This window comes from Schistocerca piceifrons, chromosome 4 (assembly GCF_021461385.2).
Source record: "Schistocerca piceifrons isolate TAMUIC-IGC-003096 chromosome 4, iqSchPice1.1, whole genome shotgun sequence".
In the NCBI taxonomy this organism is placed as follows: Eukaryota; Metazoa; Arthropoda; class Insecta; order Orthoptera; family Acrididae; genus Schistocerca; species Schistocerca piceifrons.
This window is the reverse complement of record NC_060141.1, coordinates 111,324,117-111,342,277: the sequence shown is the minus strand read 5'-3', so window position 1 is coordinate 111,342,277 and position 18,161 is coordinate 111,324,117. Positions and strand designations below refer to the sequence as shown.

Below are 18,161 nucleotides of genomic sequence, written 5' to 3'. Positions count from 1 at the left end.
CAGACGAAGTTCTACGTTCCACAATCTCACGCTGTGAAATGTCTTCAGCTCGTGGTCTAGTGACTAGAGTTTCTGCCTCTGGATCATGGGGTTCCGGGTTCGAATTCCGGCTGGGTTAGGGATTTCCTCTTCCCGGGGACAGGGTGTTTGTGGTTTTGTCACAGTCATTCGTGATCGTGGAATGACTGGACTGTGTAAAAGAAATTGGACTATGTTAAAATTGGGCCTTTGTACGGGAGCTGATGACCACACAGTTGAGTGCCCCACACACCAATCATCGTCACCATCATCGCCTTACTGCCATTATTAATCATACCACATTTCTCAGTCCACCAAGCCTGAAAATCTGTGTTGCACTTGTCCTGCACTTTTTATCTTTTTTCCAGACCAGCCATGTTGAGTAACACAAGTTTAAAAGTGATGCTAATTTTATGTAATTGCAGTACACAACATAAGTGTCAAACAGCGAGGCGAATACTGTTTCGATGCGATAAGTTGGCAGTACCGTACGATACTGTCGGTGTAGGTCGGAAGTCGTCGTTGTATCAGCGTGGCATCTGCTTTTCCTACAATTCCTTTAATGTGATTATTCCGTTTTATGTCATCTCAGAAGGTTACTCCATGCTAGGTGCTCCTACTGGTGGCCTAATTAAAGCACAATGTTGTACATTTACTTAGTTGCACGCTCAACTGGCAGGTGTTCCCGCATTTTTCTGCCGGTGCAGTCATCCTATTGACAATGGCAGCAAACAACCTCACTGAGCTTCTAACGTTATCCGCGGATTACTTCCGAAGTTACTGTACATCTGCTGATATCGTCCTTTTAAGAAAATAGCTTTGAGTTCTGCCTGCTGGGAAGACCTGACACAAATGTTGTCCTATACTTTATATACTTGTACTTTGTGTACTAGACGAACATGGGGAATGGCTACCGAATTTTTGCGGAACATGCCGCCAGCAGACCTCTTTTGTACACCAGTTCAGGGATCTAATGGTCGATCAGAAATTTGTAACATCTCTTCGTTTTTATAGAGGAGATTACTTCATAATAAGCGAGTTTAAACATATTCCATAATTGTACAATAGACCTTCCGCCATATAAGCCTGTAATTATTTGCATATGACGAATACCGTTCTTGAAAAAGGGGAGTAAATGCGTATCTTTTCGATCAGCTTACCACCCTTCGGCGCTCCAGCGACTGAACGATAACTTGCAATTAGAATGGGAATAAGCTCTTGCGGGTAACCTATGTAGAACCCCCCAAGATATTTCATCCGAGCGAGATGCAATTTCACTGACTGGTGCTAGATTTGCGAAGTCATATATCTACCAGCTAGGCGTTCGTAAGTTGGTAGAAAGTAGGACCCGTATGTACATCACTATACTCTCTGTCATCTTCCATGCGTGACCTAGTAAGACCACTGAGCGACTGAATAGAAGGCTACTGACCAAACTTGACACCGACACTTCTTAGTTGAAATAGTTCAAATGGCTCTGAGCACTATGGGACTTAGCATCTGAGGTCATCAGTCCCCTAGAACTTAGAACTACTTAAACCTCACTAACCTAAGGACATCATACACATCCATTCCCGAGGCAGGATTCGAACCTGCGACCGCAGCAGTCGCGCGGTTCCGGACTGAGGCGCCTACAGCCGCTAGGCCACCGCGGCCGGCACACTTCTTAATATTTTAAGCTAGATCGGCGGGCAAGGCTATGCTTTCGAGTTTTTCCATTACCTTCACGTTGTTCTCCTTTTGTCTACTTGCAGCTGTTGTTTTCCAGATATGCTGTGGATTTGCCTATATGTTCGATGAAACACTGTCATAGCAACTTTCTAAAATTGGTGTTAAATCGCGCCTCACAAACGGAGCAACAGAGTAACGTGTTGGTCCACCTCTGGTCGTTATGTGAGCAATTATTCGGCTTGGCATTGTTTCATAGAGTTGTTGACAGTCCTCCTTCGACATATGGTGCCAAATCATGTCCAATGGCACCTTAAATTGTGAATTTTCTGAGATTTTCTCAGAGGGGGGAGATCCGGCGACCCTGCTGGCCAAGGTAGTGTTTGGCACGCACGAAGACAAGCAGTAGAAATTCTGTGTGCGGGCAGACGTTATCCAGCTGAAATGTAAACCCATGACGGATTGCCATGAAAGGCAACAAAACGGGCATAGAATATTGTTGACGGACCACAGTCCTGTAAGTGTGCTGTGGATGCCAAACAAAGAGGTCCTGCTATGAAATAAAATGGCACCCGAGACCATTTCACCTAGCTGTTGGGCTATATGGCGGCGACAGTCATGTTGGTATCACATCGCTATCCAGAATGTCTTCAGAAATGTCTTCGGCCTTGAGTCTCATTGACTAGAATAGAATTGTGAATTTTATAATTTTCCCGGCGAATTGACCGTTCAAACAAATTTCGGGCTTGCAGCCGGTCATCGTTCAATACTTCGCACGATATGTCAACTGCGCACCTGCTAGTCATCTTCAGGTGAGCCGTCGCAGACTGGCGAAAACGTCCTCCGTTCCGCAATATGTAGCGTACTGTAACTATTCTGCGCATGCGTCGAAAACTTGATAGTTGAACCACACTGTCCGCCGGCAGCGCCCTCGCTGGTGGAATAGCGGAACTCAGTCGCCCTCTGCGTTGCTGTTTGCCACGGCCGTCGACGCACTCTGTCGTCTTCGATTTGAGCAAATCGTGGAGATGATGGGATTCCATGCACTGTCCAGCTGGTAGCCGCTGTCACGGTTTAACAGATTTTCCGCCAGTAGTATTTCTACGGATTCTTTAATAATGGAGTCCCAGAAAGACATTGCTGTGGACAAAATCATTGTTTTCTCATATTCCGTTGAATGTCCAGCAGAAATACAATGTTCAGCAATAGCGGACTTGCTTGGCTGCAAAAGGCGGGTGTAACGTTCATGTTCAGTGCAGCGTTCTTTCACGGTGCGTGTGGTTTGACCTATGTAAGCCATACCACATTGGCACGGTATCTTGTAAATTACGGCCTTTCGTAGTAACAGATTGTCCTTAACTGATCCTACAAGGTCCGCAGTCTTCGATGGTGGGCGGAAAACAACTTTTACCTGAAATTTTTGCAGGATTCTTGCTATTTTAAACGAAGTGTTGCCAACGAAAGGATGAAAAGCTAAAGATTGTTCCGGCATGTTCTCCTCCTTGTTCACTTCCTGCTTCTTAGTTTTAACTGTTAGTGCCCTGTTAATCTGCCGGATGGAATACCCATTTTCGCTGAATAGAGAAAGATGGGTGTTTGCTTTTCTCGGATGTCCTGGTTCGAAGGAAGAATGATGGTTCTCTAGGTCATTCAGTTTACCGGAAACCCACTCATACTGATTTGTACCTGCAAGCATCGAGTTGCCATCACCCATCGCAAACCATGAGTTTGTTTAAAACACTTGTTCATAGAGCTCATACTGTCTCAGATCTAGATAGCTTACGTCAAGAACTCGCCCATCCAAAGACAGTATTCAGCAAAAATGGCTTACATAGGTCAAACCACACGCACCGTGAAAGAACGCTGCACTGAACATGAACGTTACACCCGCCTTTTGCAGCCAAGCAAGTCCGCTATTGCTGAACATTGTATTTCTGCTGGACATTCAACGGAGTATGAGAAAACAATGATTTTGTCCACAGCAATGTCTTTCTGGGACTCCATTATTAAAGAATCCGTAGAAATACTACTGGCGGAAAATCTGTTAAACCGTGACAGCGGCTACCAGCTGGACAGTGCATGGAATCCCATCATCTCCACGATTTGCTCAAATCGAACACGACAGAGTGCGTCGAGAGCCGTGGCAAACAGCAACGCAGAGCGCGACTGAGTTCCGCTATTCCACCAGCGATGGCGCTGCCGGCGGACAGTGTGGTTCGACTATCAAGTTTTCGACGCATGCGCAGAATAGTTACAGTACGCTATATATTGCGGAACGGAGGACGTTTTCGCTTCCGTCGCCTTACCGGAACTAAACCCTCCCCCTACTATCCTCTTCTCCATGATGATCACCCCTTCCCTGGCTCCCTTAGTGAGGCCAAACACTTTGCCTCTTGCCTCTCCGATGTCTTTTCCATTCCCGATGATCCCCAGTTCCATTACTCCCTCTTCCCGGATGTCCGCGATCGAACTGACACATCTGTCCCTCCCCTCGCTCCTGGTTTCCAGTACTTGGACAACATTGCACACACGGAACTCAGTGCCCCTATCACTGCACGGGATCTCATTGCTACACTCCGCACGAAACGCAACACCGCTCCTGGTCACGACCGTGTCACCTACCACCACCTTCGTGAAACTCCTGTCTCTTTCCTCTCCACCCTGTACAGGCTCTACAATGTAGTCCTGTCCACCGGTTACTACCCCGACCTGTGGAAAACCTCCCGTACCCTAATGTTCCTTAAACCTGGCAAACCGCCGTCCGCCGTCTCCTCCTACCGTCCGATCAGCCTTACCTCGGTCTTCAGCAAGGTCCTGTGATCTATCCTCACCCGACGCATCCACCAGCATCTCCACCAGCACCGCCTCCTTCCCGTTACCCAGTGTGGCTTTCGGCCGTCCTTCTCTTCCGACGACCTTCTCCTTCACCTCACTCATCTCCTTTCCGACCAGCTTAATTCCCGTCGCTCCGCAATCTTCCTCTCCCTGGACCTCGAACGAGCTTATGACCGCGTATGGCATTCCGGTCTCCTCTTCCAGCTCCAAACCTTCGCCCTTCCCATTAGCTACGCCCGTCTGATTGGCTCCTTTCTCTCCCGCCGTCCTTCCTATGTCACCATCCATAACACAGATTCCTACACATTTTTCCCCTCCGCCAGTGTGCCCCAAGGCTACGTCCTCTCCCCCCCCCCTTCTGTACCTTTTGTACACGGCGGACATGCCGCCGCCGTCACCCCCTGTCCACCTTCTCCAGTTCGCCGATGACACCGCCTTCCTTGCCCTTACCCCCACCCTGCAGCGCTCCCAACACCTTCTCCAATCCCATCTAGACCGGTTCAGCACTTGGTGCAACCAGTGGTTGCTCAAGGTCAATCCCTCCAAAACCCAGGCGACCATTGTAGGCAAAACCACCCCTTCCTTCCGCCTCCTTGATTTCTATCTCACCATCTATGGCCGTCCTATCGCCGTCACTCCCACCCTTAAGTACCTTGGCGTCACCCTCGTCCGTCGCCTCTCCTGGACTCCCCATCTCCGTACAATCCAAGCCAAGGCACACTCCCGACTCCATCTGCTCAAGCTCCTTTCCGGGCGTACGTGGGGTCTGGACCCCTCCACCATCCTCTACACCTATAGATTCCTCATCCGCCCTATCCTTTGTTACGCCCATCCGGCCTGGATCTCCGCCCCCCTACCTTTTATAAATCCCTCTAAATCCTTGAACGCCATGCTCTCCGCCTCGCCTATCACAGCCGTCTCCCCTCCCCCACGCAGATCCTGTACGATCTCATCCCCTTCCCCCACCTCCTTCTTTTCCTTGAAAGGATACGGATCCTGTACACCTCCCGCAAACTCGATCCTCCTCATCCGCTTGTCTCACCCATCCTCTCCCACCCCCGACCGCTGCCGCACCTGTATTCGCACGTCCCACCCGGTCTCCATCTCTCCACCCTACTTACCCTCTCCCAAAGTGGCTTCCGCCAGATTCCCCTCCCTGATGGTGTCCTCCTGCCCTCCATCTACCCCTCCTATCAACTTTGATCCTCCCCCCCACTTCCTGTGTCCTTTCCTATAGGCACCCTCCCTCCCTTCCTTTTCCTTTTTCCCCATCCCCTCCCTCCACCCCTCTTCCCCCGGGCTTCCCCTCCCCCTTCCCCCTGTCTCCCCTGCCCATGGTAACTGCTTTCTCCTCTCCCTCCCTCCCCCACTCCTCCTCTCTTGGCAGGTCCCCGGACTCTTACACGGTTAGTGAACATTCGTGCGCCGGAGGTCAACACCTCGTGTTCTGTGTGTGCCCTCGTTTTGTGCTTAAGTGGTTCAGTGTTATTCGTTTTGTGCACCTACGTTCACGTGTGACAATTTTAGTTTCTGTCTGTGTCCAAGTGTCTGAACAATTTTATCTTGCACTCTACGCCCGTGAATGGCACCTTGTATTTTAAAATGTGTTGTCTCCGTTTATATGTCCACCATGTTTATTCTCTAAATGTCTTCATTTGTATATCTGTATTTCTCTGCGGCCAAAGAGCGGCGTCGTATGCTGCTGCAGGCCTGCCTGTACTACAGGTTTCAAAATAACAATAAAGAAAAAAAAAAGACGTTTTCGCCAGTCTGCGACGGCTCACCTGAAGATGACTGGCAGGTGCCCAGTTGAAATATCGTGCGAAGTATTGAACGACGACCGGCTGAAAGCCCGAAATTTGTTTGAATAGAATAGAATTGTCTTCAGTGGTGAGTCTCGTTGCCAAATGAGCCCCGATGATCAGCGAAGACTTGTTGGAGATGCCACAGACTGTGGTGGGATACCATCCTGAGTGTCGCCTCCAATATCTGCCTCACGACCAGGAGTGATGATCTGCGGTGCCATTTCTTTTTATAGCACGACCCCCTTTGGATGTCATCTTGCGGTACAGCGGTCGTCTGTGGTATTCTACGCCCCGTTTTGTTACCCTTCATGGCAATCCGTCATCGGTTTACATTTCAACAGGATAATGCCCGACCGCACATCTCGAGTCTTTATACTGCTTGTCGTCGTGGTTGCTAAACTCTACCTTCTGCACCAAGGTCACCGGATTTCTTCAAACTTCAGAACGTTTGAACCATTATGGGCAGGACCCTACTACCATCTCGGGCGTTTGACGATGTAATGCCCCGTCGGACAAAGTTTGGCATGGTATCCCTCAGGTACGTTTACGTTTACATCACGTCTCCGATGTCGGCCCTAATCAGACAAGTCCTTTGAGGTACGCCTTTGATTTTTCTTTCGTGGAGTGTACATGCATGAAGTGGAGGTCTCATTGACCAATATACCCTCCCACTCCGCTCGTCGGGACATGGCAAGAAGATCGGCCATTAGCCTAATGGGCTAGGAAACCCTAGTTGGCTCATATGTATTATCAAGAAGATGTGTAAGGCAACACATAGAAGTAAGTCCCATGAACCACAGTTGACTTTCGAGCTGTCAGCTTGCAGGATGTTACCTGGTCGTTAAGGAAATCGCTTTAAAGGCTGTCCGCTTGACCCGAGGAATTTTTTTGGGTACAGCACAAGGAAAAGTATATAGTTTGTCAAATACCGTCGACACATACGAAGGACATCAGAAATAAGATGCTATCGTGGCGGCGACCATGTAACTTTTCTTGGATGCTGCACTACACATCAAAGCGACACTGAGAAGGTACACTGTTTCTAAAACTGTCTTCAAGTCACAGGAAGCCACGATTGAAAGGTTCTACGAAAAGTTCAGTTCCTCAATGATAGAGATCCGCTCCTTAGTCCGAAATCTTATAACACTAGAGTGCTTATGTCACTCTTCCCTAGCAACCGAACCTTTAGTCCGGTCACAGGAAAAGCCACGTATGACACCACCTTGCCTTGTATGCTGCACAAGCGTACTGTGAAACAAACTAACGTTACACTCTGAGAGGATTTCGAATTTTGACCGCGTGTGTGTGTGTCTAATGGGTAAAGGTAGCAAACTACAATTTAGAGTTTGATGAAATTAATAGAAAAACTCAGCGAACTTTAAACTTGAGAGTTAATGAAAGTGGTAAAAATCATATGTGAAAGAGAAAAAATTGAAGGGTCGCCAGCCCAATTAGGCACAATAATTTGGAAATATATATCTAAGAAAATAGAACATTGGTTATTAAAATAACTTTCGTTGATATTTCCCTTTGAATAGCGCACAGGATAGAAACTGACACAGGGCACTCTGAGCTGTGTGTATCAGCAGTTATCAATAACGCACACACCAGTAATTATGGAAAGCAAATTTGCACCAAACTAATATTAATAATAGCTACGCTCAAGATCATTACTTAAATCAGTACCGAAATGTTACAGCATGAAGTGCAGAAGTAAATTTGGACACGAGTAGCTTCAGTCTTAACTGACATGGAAAAAAGAAACACAAATATATATAAATAATATCGTAAATACACTGCTTATACTCCTCTACACATAGCAGTTTTCCTTAGCAGCAGTAATAGTCCAATTACCTTTCTAAAATGTGGAGAATATGATGGGGACCCATAAACTAGTGTAGTGTCACTAGTCAAGCTCTGTGATTATTTCAGTAAAAAAGGCTAATTGAAACAAAGCTAATCCTTCACTTCACATCGAGTAGTTTATAATTCACTTAGCAACACACAAAAAAGATATCAACATTGAGCTTAATTAACTTCGAAAAAGGAATCATTCATCATAGAAACCAAACCCACATTGCTTTCAAAATGAGTTTAGCTTAATGGCCTTTTTTATCATCTGTGAAGCAGGTATTTTGGACAATAACATTTACACAATCTGCCACTACATTTCTGCAAAACTATACTTTTCAGTAAACAAAGAGTACTTCAGCAAAATCCTATCTAACTTCAATTTTGTGGTTTTAACATTAACTTTTACTACTCCTTTTACATTTGACAACAAAATCACTTTGAAACACTTGACTGCAATAATCGTTCATTTTAAACAGGATACTCACTTAGGTGAAGACACTGCATTGGTTCATGATCAGGATAGAAAATATGGTTCCAGATACAAATTTATAACATTTGGATTATTATTAAAACCACACACACAAAGTAACTGGTCCTCGCATGTATGTAAAGCTGCTTGTATGAAGTTAGCAAAGCAGTGGCGAAATTTTGGTGGAAAGTGAAATGGAGGCTAACTGTACTCACGGCTCTTGATGTTTGAGTGCTCTATAAAATCTCTTCTTGGCGTCGGATTTTCAACATATTAGAGCCATTTATTCTTACCGAGAATACCAAATAATAGCCAGATCCACATGAGAGGCAAAATTCCTTTGCAAAGCAGATTCCGATTGCCTCTCTTGGCACAGTCAAAGTGTACCGTGCTATAACCAGACACATACTGAATACCGTTCACACCAAGGAGCCGCCCAGTTCGACCGCCAAAGCCACCTTTTACATCGCGCCATGCCACTTCCGTTGCGGAGGGACTTCCCTATGTCTTTTATATATTACAAACACAAGTGCCCTAAGCATGAACCAGCTTTCAAAAAACATTGTATTTTTTATAAACATACACTTCTCATAATAATTTATAATTTTAACAAATCATTTTTCTTGTTTCATATATACATTACAAAACTCTAAATTTTTGTTTCACAAATCAATGGCTTTAAATAACAAAGAATACACACACCATTACTGCAGATACACAGTTACATAATATAAATCTACTTCTAATCAGTATAAGTGTTACAAGTCATTCGAAACCCCTGTACGAATGTCCTCAGTATTGGAAAATCTCTGTCCCCCGAGAAACTCTTTCATCTTGTTAAAAAATGTGTTACAAGACCTGGATCTCTCGATCAGGATCATTCACATCTGTGGGCCCGTGGTCAAATTGTTGGTACGATTAACACCACTGGATGCGACACTGCGTTTGGTCCACATATAGCTAGAATTTAAAGTTGAATCTATGTGCATTTTAGACGTTTTTTTTTTTTTTGTTTGCACGCCATTTCAGTCACACACTACGATGTAACTATTATTCCTATGAAGAATAACGTTGAACTATGTGCAGCCTCCCTCTGTCAATATCGTGCCTGACAATAGAGTTTTGCATCTGCTTAGAAAGTCTGTATTTTATAAGAACTTGCTTTCTGTAATATCTTAGTTCATTACATTAGTATTCGTTTTAAGATCACCGTTTTACGGCACCCGGTATACTAAATATTAAACTGGCAAGCAATATTGAAATTCCCAGCTCTAGAAGTGTTAATTTCAGCTACGTGAAAGGAAATGTTTGCTGAATGGAAGCAGAGTTAATTAACCTTCTGAATCAGATACAAACTGTTTATTTAAGAAGTTCAGTGGGGTACTTCACTTTCTTGTGTTCGATAGCGTCGCATGACATTATGAAGCCTATGAAGTACTCTTAGCAAACCAAAAGAAATTAGTTACGTTACGGTATTACTATTTGTCACCGCTGTATAATGGAAACACAGCTGTAAGGATGGTTTCTAATAAATTTCTTCCTCAGACAAAGATTGCAGTCTTACTGTTCTACATGGAATCACTCAATCTTCATATAATTCAGCCTTATGTAGTATTTCCCTAACTGTCATACTGTTCTGCAGCAGTGGCACAGCTATAATCTCAAGAACAAATAGAATTTTCTGTAGCCCAGTATCATAATAAATGTTCAAAAGGGTGTGTTCCTCCCCTAATTCAATGTAAGGACTGTTTGCTGACACACGTTTCGAACCGTTACTACAGAGACTGTAGTGAGGATTCTGCCACTTTTATCGTCCAAATAATAAAGATCGTTGTATATTCTTTGTGCCGCGCATGAGTTCAAAAGAATGGCATAAGCTGTTGCGTACTGCTTCTGCAGTACCAACTGTTATCAAGACTCTATGCTCGTTCCACGTCAATCACTCGATCACATTGCAAATTGGCTATGCGTTTACAATAAAAATAAAAATGCAGACAATTTGTGGTATGAAACATCATGGAATTGCTATTTATTATTATTATTATTATTATTATTTCCTGTTCTGAAAATGCTGCGGGATATTTGAAAGGGGGGATGACGTTATCTTAGGTCTAGTTAAACAAACTGGGGCACTAAGAAAATATTTGCTTATTGCCATTAACTGATACATTCTTGCAAAGTGCAGCTCAAGGTAACTTGAAATATAAAGTATGATAAAAGGCCTCTCTAAGCACCAAAATGTCTGATCCGAATACAAAGGATGATAATATTACTGCTAGATATCTCTGTTTCGTTCCTTGGCCTACTTGTCAAGGCAGACTGTTTCAGATCTCTCCTCGTTTTAGATATCAGTTATTTTCAGCTGGGATTCAGATAAGGGTTACCCGCTTTGACAATGACTGAGAACGGATTTTCGGCCGCTAAATTTTCGTCCAACCAAAGAAATGTAATATTGATGATTTACTCGACATGCCGTAAAGCGTATGTGATTCGGCGGATATTTTCTTAAATTTTTTTGGTTTTTTCAATTTCATTCCTCAGGGCCATGTGACGATGCTCAAGTTCATTTGGAACTTACGGTTTTCTATGCTCGTGGCTAGGGCGAAGTACAGTTTTCAGTTGATGCCAGTTTTCTTCGGAAGGAAGAAATGCGTTAATCACTGTGCCATCCGAATCATAGCGTTATCGCACATCCGCGGAATATCTCGGCGCGCCTCAGAGCCGATTCCCATCGAGCGCCACCGATCCACAGTTTCTGTCAATTTCCTCCGTATTTGCTCTCTGATAGTCCCACAGCAGGTCCATAATCTGTTTAGATTGAGATTTTCTTCTTTGTTAAGCCAGTTGTCACATTTATGAATACCAACGGTTCACATGAACAAATGAGAATGACTGATACTCTCCACAGCGAAAACCAGCGTTGTCGGCAAATTTCATTACGTAGCCTGTCCTAAAGAGCTCATGAGCCAGCCAAAGCGGATTTCTCTACCTGGCACAGCCAACAATACTGTTCACGTTCGACGATTCCGGTACTGATGGCTCATTCGGCCATTCCTACAATGACTTTTCCACAAGATCAATATCATAGTTTGTAATGCCGCGCGGGATTAGCCGCGCGCTCTAAGGCGCTGCAGTCATGGACTGTGCGGCTGGTCCCGGCGGAGGTTCGAGTCCTCCATCGGGCATGGGTGCGTGTGTGTTTGTCCTTAGGATAATTTGGATTAAGTAGTGTGTAAGCTTAGGGACTGATGACCTTAGCAGTTAAGTCCCATAAGATTTCACACACATAGTTTGTAATGTAGACCGCCCAACTCCACAGACTTATCGTCTCGGTTTTCGTTAACACATATCGTCAGGTGATTGGATGGTAGATGGACAAAGGAAATTGCAAGATACCTTCTCTCGATATACAAGAAGAAGATAGCTGTGCGAACATGCATAACAGGATCAAATAAAATACATAAGATGTGTATCAGAAGTTTTAATGAGGTTGTCTTATCGATATCTGATAGGACACTTTTACGAGATAATCAATAGAATTCATTGTTTTGAGGCGCCACCACATGGCAGCAGTCTTTTATAACACAAGATAGTGTCTTAAAAATACAATGTAAGGAAATTCATATTTTTTACTTTCCGCATTTTAATATACATAAAAATCTATAAAAGGATTACATGCCTCGTTTTCCAAATATATATATTAGAAAATTATTACAAAAATATTATTACTGTGCCTTCTATCAGTATGTGATCATTGTTATAAGATACATAAAGTGATAAGCTGTTAACGTTACCATAGTAAATTCTTGGTACATACAGATTAAAAATGTGAAAATGGTGTTGTGTGAATTTACTAGATGTGAGTGTAGAGTCTCATACAATAATGTCTTTTCAGTGACCGGATTATGTCTATTGAGCAGCTCAAGGTCTAAGTTGTGGTCCAATGTATTAAGTCTCTTACATGAGTGTTACAAACTGACTCGTTATATTTACGTTTCTGACCGAACTCTACTTTTAACTCTCGTATAAGAAACATTAAATTATTTACATTGTGTTTCAAAGACATAATATTATGTTACAAAATACTGCTACCAACCGGTGACGCCTCAGTACACGATGTATTCCGTTGATTTCCTAATAACAGTTCCCTATCAGATGTAGGCTGTTTAGGTTTTTATGTTGGTAACATCACGTAGCGCTGTGTATGAAAATCACTGGCTCTGCTGTGTGCAATCTGTGGCTTGTTGTCATTGTTGGAATATTCGCTATTGTAGTGTTGGGCAGTTGGATATTAACAGCGCGTAGCGTTGCGCAGTTGGAGGTGAGCCGCCAGCAGTGGTGGATGTGGGAAGAGAGATGGCAGAGTTTTGAGAGCGGACGATCTGGACGTGTGTCCGTCAGAAAACCGAAATTTGTAAGACTGGATGTCATGAACTGATATACCGGGTGATCAAAAAGTCAGTATAAATTTAAAAACTGAATAAATCACAAAATAATGTAGATAGAGAAGTACAAATTGACACAAATGCTTGGAATGACATGGGGTTTTATTAGAACCATAAAAATACTAAAGTTCAAAAGATTTCCGACAGATGGCGCTTCATCAGATCAGAATAGCAATAATTACCATAACAAAGTAAGACAAAGCAAAGATGATGTTCTTTACAGGAAGTCCTCAATATGTCCACCATCATTACTCAAAAATAGATGTAGTCGAGGAATAATGTTGTGAACAGCACTGTAAAGCATGTCCGGAGTTATGGTGAGGCATTGACGTCGGATGTTGTCTTTCAGCATCCCTAAAGATGTCGGTCGATCACGATACACTTGCGACTTCAGGTAACCCCAAAGCCAATAATCGCACGGACTGAGGTTTGCGGACTCGGGAGGACAAGCGTGACGAAAGTGACGGCTGAGCACACGATCATCACCAAACGACGCGCGGAAGAGATCTTTCACGCGTCTAGCAATATGGGGCGGAGCGCCATCCCGCATAAACATCGTACGTTCCAGCAGGTTTTTATCAGCCAGGCTGGGAATGATGCGATTCTGTAACATATCGGCGTACCTCTCACCCGTCACGGCAGCAGTTACAAAACCAGAATCACGGATTTCCTCGAAGAAAAAAGGCCCGATAACGGTATATATGGTAAATCCAACCCATATCGTGTCTCTCTCGTCGTGGAATGGTGTTTCCACGACAGTTCTAGGATTTTCGGTAGCCCAAATTCTGCAGTTGTGGGCGTTGACAGACCATTGGAGCGTGAAATGAGCTTCTTCGGTCCACAACACGTTACTCAACCAATCGTCATCTTCCGAATCTTTTGAAACGCCCACACTGCAAATGCCCTCCGCTTCACTAAATCGCCAGTTAACAGTTCATGATGCCGATGGTTTTTGTACGGATAGCATCGGAGGGTACGCCTCAGTGCCAACCAAACAGTAGTGTATGGAAAGCTGCTGCGAAGTTCGACTGCACGAGCGCTGACTTCCCCGTGCATAGACGAACCCGCTACAGGCTCCATTTCTTCCTGAACTGTCTCAGCAGCATTATACCTTGTGCTCGGTCGGCCACTACGGAGTCTATCGTCTAAACAACCCGTGGCCTCGAACTTCTAAATCATTCTCGCCACAGCTGCATTTGTCAACGGACCTTTACCCGTTCGAATCCTCTTCCTACGGTGATAGGACTGTAACGCTGAACTTGCACATTCCCCATTCTGATAATACAGCTTCACTAGAAGCCGTCTTTTCAGGTAACGTCAACATGCTGCGACTGCTAGTGCATCTGATTCTCTCTCTCATTACAGCTCCTTTTATACACGATTGTCATGCGCAGTCACTGACGTTTTGCTATCCAGCGCCATCTGTCGGACATTTTGTGGAGTTTGCTTCTTTTTTGGTTCTACTAAAACCCCATGTCATTCCAAGCATGTGTGTCAATATTTACCTCTCTATCTACATTATTCCGTGGTTTATTAAGTTTTCAAATTTACACTGACTTTTTCATCACCCGGTATATATACACTCCTGGAAATGGAAAAAAGAACACATTGTCACCGGTGTGTCAGACCCACCATACTTGCTCCGGACACTGCGAGAGGGCTGTACAAGCAATGATCACACGCACGGCACAGCGGACACACCAGGAACCGCGGTGTTGGCCGTCGAATGGCGCTAGCTGCGCAGCATTTGCGCACCGCCGCCGTCAGTGTCAGCCAGTTTGCCGTGGCATACGGAGCTCCATCGCAGTCTTTAACACTGGTAGCATGCCGCGACAGCGTGGACGTGAACCGTATGTGCAGTTGACGGACTTTGAGCGAGGGCGTATAGTGGGCATGCGGGAGGCCGGGTGGACGTACCGCCGAATTGCTCAACACGTGGGGCGTGAGGTCTCCACAGTACATCGATGTTGTCGCTAGTGGTCGGCGGAAGGTGCACGTACCCGTCGACCAGGGACCGGACCGCAGCGACGCACGGATGCACGCCAAGAACGTAGGATCCTACGCAGTGCCGTAGGGGACCGCACCGCCACTTCCCAGCAAATTAGGGACACTGTTGCTCCTGGGGTATCGGCGAGGACCATTCGCAACCGTCTCCATGAAGCTGGGCTACGGTCCCGCACACCGTTAGGCCGTCTTCCGCACACGCCCCAACATCGTGAAGCCCGCCTCCAGTGGTGTCGCGACAGGCGTGAATGGAGGGACGAATGGAGACGTGTCGTCTTCAGCGATGAGAGTCGCTTCTGCCTTGGTGCCAATGATGGTCGTATGCGTGTTTGGCGCCGTGCAGGTGAGCCCCACAATCAGGACTCCATACGACCGAGGCACACAGGGCCAACACCCGGCATCATGGTGTGGGGAGCGATCTCCTACACTGGCCGTACACCACTGGTGATCGTCGAGGGGACACTGAATAGTGCACGGTACATCCAAACCGTCATCGAACCCATCGTTCTACCATTCCTAGACCGGCAAGGGAACTTGCTGTTCCAACAAGACAATGCACGTCCGCATGTATCCCGTGCTCTAGAAGGTGTAAGTCAACTACCCTGGCCAGCAAGATCTCCGGATCTGTCCCCCATTGAGCATGTTTGGGACTGGATGAAGCGTCGTCTCACGCGGTCTGCACGTCCAGCACGAACGCTGGTCCAACTGAGGTGCCAGGTGGAAATGGCATGGCAAGCCGTTCCACAGGACTACATCCAGCATCTCTACGATCGTCTCCATGGGAGAATAGCAGCCTGCATTGCTGCGAAAGGTGGATATACACTGTACTAGTGCCGACATTGTGCATGCTCTGTTGCCTGTGTCTATGTGCCTGTGGTTCTGTCAGTGTGATCATGTGATGTATCTGACCCCAGGAATGTGTCAATAAAGTTTCCCCTTCCTGGGACAATGAATTCACGGTGTTCTTATTTCAATTTCCAGGAGTGTATTATGAATTTTGAACACTATTAAGGTAAATACATTGTTTGTTCTCCATCAAAATCTTTCATTTGCTAACTGTGGCTATCAGTAGTTAGTGCCTTCAGTAGTTAGAATCTTTTATTTAGCTGGCAGTATTGGCGCTCGCTGTATTACAGTAGTTCGAGTAACGAAGATTTTTGTGATTAAGTGATTCGTGGAAGGTATAGGTTATTGTTAGTCGGGACCATTCTTTTGTAGAGCCTATTGAAAGTCACACTGCGTTGCGCTAAAAATATTGTCTGTCAGTTTAGTGTTGATCAGATTAAGTAAAGAGAGAAGTGTCCGAGTACGTTCTGTTCTGCTGAGCTGTTTGAAAATCAAATAAAGTAAGGGGTTTACCAGCACAGCAATTCATAAATTTTTCTAAGGGGAGATTTCAATGTCAACAAAGACACAACATGAAAACATTTTGTACTCGTCGTTTCATTTGTAACTGTTGTGCACTGTTCGCACAGGTATTCTCTTATTGTATGACAACATACGCAACTATGGAATGTCGAGCTTGTGATTTATGTTTAATTTAAGTTTGTATGCATGTTATGGTGGTTTTACGTTATAATTTTCCATAGTTGAACTTCTACATATATTGCAGTTGCGTACAATTAATGTAAGCAGTCGACGAAATGGTCTGGTCTTGTAAAATTGTTTTTCTATTACAATGACCTGAATGTGGAGGCTTGATTTCGCTGAAACTATTAATGATTGTGTATTTTTGTACGATCTGAGCAAATAAACGTCTGTAATAAGATCAACAACCATTTGGATTCTGAGATTGCCTCCACTACAGTTGACAATGTCAGGTAATCATCATAAATGTACCTCAATACTGCCAATCGTCCACAGAAGACTGCCTAATTCGACCGAAATACACTACTGGCCATTAAAATTGCTACACCATGAAGATGACGTCCTGGAGACGCGAAATATAACAGACAGGAAGAAGATGCTATGATATGCAAGTGATTAGCTTTCCCGAGCATTCACACAAGGTTGGCGCCGGTGACGACACCTACAACGTGATGATATGAGGAAAGTTTCCAACCGATTTCTCATACACAAACAGCAGTTGACCGGCGTTGCCTGGTGAAACGTTGATGTGATGGCTCGTGTAAGGAGGATAAATATGTACCATCACGTTTCCGACTTTGAAAAACGTCGAATTGTAGCCTATCGCGATTGCGGTTTATTGTAACGCGGCATTGCTGCTCGCGTTGGTCGAGGTCCAATGAATGTTAGCAGAATATGTAATCGGTGAGTTCAGGAGGGTAATACGGAACGCCGTGCTAGATCCCAACGGCCTCGCATCACTAGCAGTCGAGATGACGGGTATCTCATTCGCATGAATGTAACGGATCGTGCAGCCACGTCTCGAGCCCTGAGTCAACAGATGGGGACGTTTGCAAGACAACAACCATCTGCACGAACAGTTCGACAACGTTTGCAGCAGAATGGACTATCAGCTCGGAGACCATGGCTCCGGTTACCCTTGACTCTGCATCACAGACAGGAGCGCCTGCGAAGGTGTACTCAATTTTTTCGGATTATTCCAGGTTCTGTTTACAGCGTTATGATGGTCGCATCCGTGTTTGGCGACGTCGCAGTGAACACACATTGGAAGCGTGTAATCGTCATCGCCGTACTGGCGTATCACCCGGCTAGATGGTATGGGTGCCATTGGTTACACGTCTCTTGTTCCCATTGACCGCACTTTGAACAGTGGACGTTACATTTCAGTTGTGTTACGACCCGTGGCTCTACCTTTCATTCGATCCCTCCGAAACCCTACATTTCAGAAGGATAAAGCACGACCGTATGTTGCATGTCCTGTGCGGGACTTTCTGGATACAGAATGTGTTCGACTGCTGCCCTGGCCAGCACATTCTCCAGATCTCTCACCAATTGAAAACATCTGGTCAATGGTGGCCGAGCAACTGGCTCGTCACAATACGCCAGTCACTACTGTTGATGAACTGAGGTATCGTGTTGAAGTTGCATGGGGAGCTGTACCTGTACACGCCATCCAAGCTCTGTTTGACTCGATGC

At 45.2% G+C, this 18,161-nt stretch overlaps 1 protein-coding gene across 1 annotated transcript in view; it reads left to right on the top strand.

The window, feature by feature from the left end:
• The window catches only part of LOC124795640 (hemicentin-2-like), a 729,491-nt gene that overhangs the window by 572,108 nt on the left and 139,222 nt on the right, over window positions 1–18,161 (top strand). The window lies entirely within an intron of this gene.